The following is a 7,001-nucleotide window of genomic DNA, read 5'->3' on the forward strand; positions in this document are numbered from 1 at the left end:
GGCCCCCAAGCTGCCGACCTCGTACTGCTGGGCATCAGGAAGCCTCACGGGTCCCCGGTGGCCACTTCCCACCACGGCCGGGGTCATCCTTCCCCTCCCTCAACTTCTCCCGCTTCGGCCCTGGTTTCTGATGGACAGAAAAGCAGATCTCCAGGGTGCTTAGGAATGTGTGCAGAATAAGAATGAGATGGTTCAGCGCAAGGGTTGGAGGGCTCTTCTCTGCCCTGTGTCCTGCCTGGGGCTGCTTGCTTGCACCCGCAGGCCCCAGAGATCATTTTGGAGGTGGGGGTGGGATGGGGGTTGCCAAGAGGTGACACGTGTTAGAACAGAGAGCAGAGGCCAGGGGATGGCAGGAGGGGCGGCTCCTCGGCATCTCCAGGGAGAGCCGGCCTAGAACTCCTGGCTCCCGGAAACTGAGGAGGGGTTTTTGCAAAGAGCGTGACCATGTCATCTGTGCAGAGAGAAAGTGAAGCCCAAGATCACAGCCCCCAGGGTCCCAGGGCTAGGCACCAGGGTCTGCTGGGCCAGGCTGCTCCCTACTGCTAGGGTTTGTTCAGGGGGGTGGGCCTTGGCCTGTGAAGGAGTGGGTCCCACAGCCTTGGGGCCGTCGCCAGTTCTGGGAAGCCCTCAGCAGCACGGAGGGCCCCGTGTCGAAAGCGCACAGCTGTTTTGTCTTGTCCTGGGAGTTGGGGAGCAGTGGTCCTGCTGTCTCCTAGTGACGTGGGCCCTGAGGCCTCCCTCTGATGCCCTGCAGGTGCAGGACTCCTGCTCGGGTCGGCTCAATGTCCCTCTGCCAGCCCCACGGCCCAGTTCAGGGCCCTCCCTCCGCACTGCCCGTGGCTCCCAGAAGCACAGATTGCACGGAAGCAACCACCTGCCTGGCTGGAACGGGAGGGCTCAGTGAACAAGGGGCAGCACCGATCTCCCAGTTCTGTACTCCTGGATTGGGGCCTTCTAGAAGGTTCTGCTTTAGGACAGAGCTGAGAGGTGGGGACTGGTGGTCACAGGAGAGACCTGTGGAGGGGACCGGACAGCAAGGTGATGTTTCGGGTGAAATGGGTGCCAAGCAGGTGCCTGGGGGTGGGGCCCGAGGGGCCGGTCTCCTGCCTGCTGACCTTGCATCCTGCATGTTGAGGGCGGGGAGGACGATGCCAGGCAGCCGAGCCCCCCGCCCCCACCCCCGTGCCTGGTTCCCGTTTGGAGTGGCTGCTGTGGGTCCGTGGGACGCTGGGTAAATCTGAATTTCATTCAGTTCAAGAGGCCTCTTTCCTCCCCCACCCGTGGGGGGGTCCACGGGAGCCCCAGCAGGGTTGGGGGGAGCCCTCTCTCTAGAGGGTTCGTAACTGTTCATTCCACGTGAACTCCTGGTTGCTGAAGGCCGTGGCCCAGGCCCGCGGTGGCTGGCAGACGGGCAGGACAGGATGGCCCAAGGCATTGAATCCCAGAGTGATTGTGGCCGCGGATTACCGCGCATGCAAATGAGCTGCGTGTCGCCAGGGTCGGCCTTCCCTTTCTGTGCCCGCAAATAGACTCTGATAAGGGGATCTTTGTAATTACACGGCGCTACACTGGTCAATTCTGACTTTTAAATACCACAGGGCCCTAGAAAGGAGAAGAAAGCGCTGAACACATGTTCTCCTGGGCAATAGCAGCAGCTTCCTTTTGAATTCCGCCGGCTCGCCTGGAGCCCGGCCGGCCGCGCGGCTGCCCGCCTCCTTTGTGAGGACTATCGCTCCATCACGGCGCGAGATCATTTCCAAATTAAATTTTATGGTCCATTACTTACCGCTCCGACACTGGTCTAATGGAATCTTAAATGGAACTGACTTGATCTGTGTGGGGCTGGCCTCTCAGTTAAGATGTTATTTGGTTCTAATTATCAGATAATGAACTCGGGAAATTTAATTTTTAATATTTGTATGTCAAAAGTCCATTGTGCTTTGCCTAGAGACTTTAAATTAAAAGTTAACTCGGGTCCAGCACCAGTCCCAGAATGTGCTCTGGACGGCGAGGCCCCCCAAAGCCCCTACTGTGCGCCTGCTTCGCGGGCCTGCGGGCAGGAGCGACTACAGGGCGGCGTGGACTGAGCGTGCGTGGGAGACCACCAGGAGGGCTTCTTGGAGGAGGGAGTGACAGCAGGGGACCTGGAGGGTGGTGAGATTTGGCAATAGACAGGGTCACGAATGGGGGCAGGGCACGGGATTGGGGAACAGGGTGAAAGGGAGGTCGGGGTTGGGCAGGAAGCTTGGTGTGGGCTGTGTGAGGAGGCTGCAGGGCTGGACCCCAGGAGCCTGGGGCAGATGGGCCAGCCTGACGCCCCCGGCCCCAGTGTCTGCCACTCAGACCAGCGGCTGGCCCAGCTGGAGGCCCCTCTGCTCTGGTCACAAGGTCACTGGGAGTTGCCGTGGAGGGCAGTGGGGGCCGGGCACGGCTGGCTGCCCAGTGATGGACGGCCAGCAGCCTTCCCTGCTGGACGCGGTGCGTGTCTCCCCGCCCTGGTCTGCAGTGAAAAATGACAGCCAGGCCCCCCGTTCATCACCAGGCTGTCGTGCCCGAGCAATCCCTCCCGTCCTGCACCACCTGGGGGCCCCTCAGCAGAGTCGGGCTTGCCCTCGCAGGGCAGGGACGGTGCCATCTGTCTGGGGTCCGCAGCACCGGGAGGCGGGCCTCCCCAGCGCACCCAAAACCCCGCACGTGGGAGCCGTGACGGCGTCTGTTCTGCCCGAGAGCCCGCACCGTGGGCGGGGTCCAGTGCCTCCAGTGCCCCTGGGCGGCTGGAAGGCTGTGGCCACAGTCGCTGGAGGCCCCTTGGCGTGGTGCCAGGGGTTCGTGCGGGGCTGGGACTCGGCTGGGCCGGGGCCCCTGCGCGTGGCCTTCGCGTGGCCTGCATTCCTTCCAGCATGGAGGCTGGCTCCGGGGCGGCATCCAGAGCGCCAGCCCGGAGGAGGCTGCATCACCTTTTCTGAGCCAGGCTAGCAAGTCAGCCAGCCCTCCTGCCCCGCCCTTCAGGGGAGGGAGTCACACGCAGCATGGGGGTGGGCTTCCTCCCAGCAGGCAGAGCCCTGCCCCCAGCCCCCCACGGCCCCCCACGGCCTCCTCCCTGCTGCACCTCCCCTCAAGCTGAGCTCTCCCCAGGGGCTCCGGGAGCAGGTGCTTGGCCCACGTCCTTGCAACAGACACCTGAAGCCAGTTCTCAAAGGGGCTTAGAGCCCCTGAGTGGGGGGGTCCCTGCGCACTCCCGCCTGCCCGGTCCTGCCAGCAGAGAGGCTGTTTCTGGCCCTCTGTCCTGACAGCGGTCTGGCTGGCCCCCACCCGCCCCACGCCCTTTGTGACCTAGACGTCTGGTGTCCCCACTTTCCACCCTGTTTTCAAATTTATGTTTCAGCACAGATTTCTCTAATCATTAAAGTCAAGAGCAAAAGAGTAACTCTTACCCTTTCGAGTAAGAGGCAGCCACGCTGGTAGGTGACCACAGGCCTCCCCAGCACCCTGCTTCTGGGTCATACTCTGCCCCACGAGACAGCGTGTCCCCAGGCCAGGGCTCCGTCCCAGGCCTAGACCACGGCTGGACTTGCTGCTCTCACACGGGAGGCGGTGCCTTGTACATCCGGGAGCCAGCTGCATGGCCCTGCGTGGCCCTGCGTGGCCCTGCGCGGGTCGCCCGTCCTGCTCTGCTCACACACTTGGAGGTGATGCATATCTTGTGCTTCCTTCCTGCCCCACCAATGGGAAGATTTTCTCCCTCTTTACATGGAAACCAGCACCCGAAGGCCTCCCGCCTGCTCCAGCAGCCCACCTGCGGCACCGCCCATGGCTGGCCACCTGCTCCCCGCCACGCCGTCGTGGGATGCTGCCGGCCCTGAGACCCCAGGCCAGGTCTGACCCAGCCAGACCAGGGCCGGGGAGACCAGAGCTCCTTCCCTCTTACAGTTACTCCTTCTCGACATTAGTAATTCTGCACGTTAAACTTCCCTGTTTGACCCTGGGTAGTGTCTGTCTCCTGGCTGGACCCAGGCTGATACACCCTCTTCGTGTTTGTTTTCATATTTCTTTATCGTGGTAAAACAGACATACCATAAACTTAGCATCTTCATCATTTATGTGTAGAGCTCAGTGGTGTTAAGTACATGCACATTGTTGGGAGTCACTGCCATCCATCCCAGAATCTGAAACTCCATCCCCATTAAACACCACCCCCCTCCCCCAGCCCCATCTCCATCCTTTCTGTCTCTGTGAATCTGACCACTCTGGATACTTCACAGGAGTAGGATGGCACAGTATTTGTCTTTTTGCAACTGGCTCATTTCCCTGAGCATTGTGTCCTCAAGATTCACCCTCGGGGTGGCAGGTGGAAGGATGTCCTTCCTTCTAAGGCTGAATAACATTCCCTTGCATGGATGGACCACCTTTTGCTTACTATTCATCCACTGATGGACACTTGGGTTGCTCCCACACTTTAACTGTTGCAGCTAACGCTGCTGTGAACATGGGCTGCAGGCATCTCTTCAGTCCCTGGTTCCAATTCTTCTGGAGATATCAGACATGGAATAGCTGGGTCATATGGTAATTCTCTATTCAGTTTGGTGAGGAAACTCCATGCTGTTTCCACAGCAGCTGCACCAGCTTACGTTCCCACCAACAGCGCACAGAGTTGCAGTTTCCCCACATCCTCGCCAACATGTGGTATTTTGTTTTGTTTTGTTGGACAGTAGCCATGCTAACGGCTGGTGGTATCTGATTGTGGTTTTGATTTGCATTTCTCTAATGCTTAGTGGTGTGAGCATCTTTCTGCGGCTTGTTGGCCATCTGTAAATAATCCTTGAAGAAATGCCTGTTCAAGTCCTTTGACCGTTTTTAATCAGGTTGTTTGTTTTGGGGGTTTTTTTGTTGTTGTTGTTGTGGAGTTTTAGAAGTTCTCTACATATTCTGGATATTGGTCCCTTATCAGATAAATGATTTGCAAATCTTTTCTCCTGCTCTGTGGGCTGCCTTTCTGCCCTGTGGATTGCATCCTTTGATGCACACAAGTTTTTTATTTTGACTAAATCCAATTTATTTTTTTTCTTGCATGTGCTTTTGGTGTCATATCAAAGAAATCATTGCCAGATCCCAAGTCATGAAGTTTTCCCCCTGTTTACCTCCAACAGTTTTATACTTTAGCTCCTACTTTAGGTTTCTGATCTATTTTGAGTTAGTTTTTGCGTATGGTGTGAGGTAGGGCTCCGATGTCATTCTTTTGCATGGGGATGTGCCGTTTCTGTGCCGTTCCATCACCATCTGTTGGAAGACTGTCCTTTCCTCTTCCCTTGTTGAAAGTCATCTGACCACATACATGAAGGTTTATATCTGGGCTCTCTATTCTCTTCCATTTGTCTCTGTCTGGCGTGATGCCAGCACCACACTATTTTGATTAGTGTAGGTTTATAGTCAGTTCTGAATTCAGCAACTCTGAGTTTTTCTGCTTTGTTCTTCCAAAATCTCAAGATTGTTTTGACCATTGAGATTCCATATAAATTTTAGGTTGGATTGTTCTATTTCTGCCAAATGCCTTGTTGAGATTTTGATACAGATTGCACTTAATCTATAGATTGCTTTTGGTAGTATTGTCATCTTAATGATATTACATCTTCCAGTCCATGAACATGGGATGTCTTTCCATTATGTCTTTGTTCATTTCTTTCGGCGAAGCTTTGTTATTTTCAATGTATAAATCTTTCACTTCCTTGGTTAAGTTTATTCCTAAGTATTTTATTCATTTTGATGTTATTATAGATGAGATTATTTTCTTAATTTCTTTTTTGGATTCTTCTTTTTTAGTGTATAAAAATCTTCATGATTTTTCACACACTTTAAAATCTAACTATTGTACACATGCAGAAAAGTGCATAGAACATGAATGTACCACCCAACTGTCACAAAATGAAATTTATGTGTCCACGTCCAGGTCAAGAAATAAGAGTATCACCAGCCCACCTGGTGCCACCTCCAGGCACTTCTGTTCTCCCCAGAGATAACCATTATCCTCATTCCTTTTCTTTTTTTTTTTTTTTGACTGTCCTAAATTGTTTATTAGTAAGAATTCTGCAAACATTACTTATATTAGCAGTAACGGTGGAGCTGGGGAGTATTGCATCCTCTCCATGCCACACAGCGAGAATCACCAATAGTGTGGTGAACTTTGGACCTGTCCCAAGGCCACGTTCTCGTGGCCTGCAGATGTCAGACCTTGCATCTCCCTGTGCTTGTGGACTGGTTTGGTGATCCCCTGGGTGTCAGGATTCCTTCTGATAGCTTTATGGAATGGATCGATGAGGATGACCTCGAAGAATTGGTATGTGGAGTCTTTGACAACCCAGTAAGAATGCAGGACTCTCAGAGCCCCACGGTGGCATCCAGCTCGCTCCTGTGCAACAGACGGTAGGCTTCGGGCAAACTTGAGCCGGTTAGCACCGTGATAGACAGGGTCGCTGTAGGTCGTACCCTGAGGAACTGTGTGTTTGCAACCACCATGACACACACGAATCTGATAGGTGACATAACCTTGCTTGGCCTTTTACCCCAGTCTGTGTACTTTATTGGGGCGGGTTGGGCAGGGGGCCCCATGGGGCGCAGAGAGCTGGCTCCCTGTGTGAAGAAAGTGCATTATGTTGGACTGCTTCTTCCTCCACAGCTCCTGGATGGACTTGTTTGAGGACCTTTGAGCTGATGGCTGCCACTGGATGGAAAGGCCCATCATCCTGACTTCTAACTCCACAAATTCGCTCTGTCTGCTTGGAACTTCACATAGAGGAAGCATGCAGTGAGTATTTTTTTGTCTGGCTGCCTTGATCAACAATGTGTTCAGGAAGCTCATCCGTGGTGCTACGTATGGCGGCAGGCTATTCGTCTCATTTGTAGACTATTTCATTGTGTGGATATACAACATCCTACTGTCGGCAGCCATCTGGGTATTCTCAAGTTTGGTGCTATTCCAGAAGAGCACTGCTAACGACATTCTTGTA

At 54.3% G+C, this 7,001-nt stretch overlaps 1 pseudogene; it reads right to left on the reverse strand.

Moving 5' to 3' along the window:
* Positions 1-6,099: 6,099 nt before the first annotated feature.
* On the reverse strand, positions 6,100-6,736 carry LOC123849008 (large ribosomal subunit protein eL15-like; annotated as a pseudogene).
* Between the last annotated feature and the right edge of the window lie 265 nt (positions 6,737-7,001).

This window comes from Mirounga angustirostris, unplaced genomic scaffold (genome assembly GCF_029215605.1).
Source record: "Mirounga angustirostris isolate CCGP_5_RB_7025 unplaced genomic scaffold, mMirAng1.0.hap1 SCAF_2, whole genome shotgun sequence".
Classification (NCBI taxonomy): Eukaryota; Metazoa; Chordata; class Mammalia; order Carnivora; family Phocidae; genus Mirounga; species Mirounga angustirostris.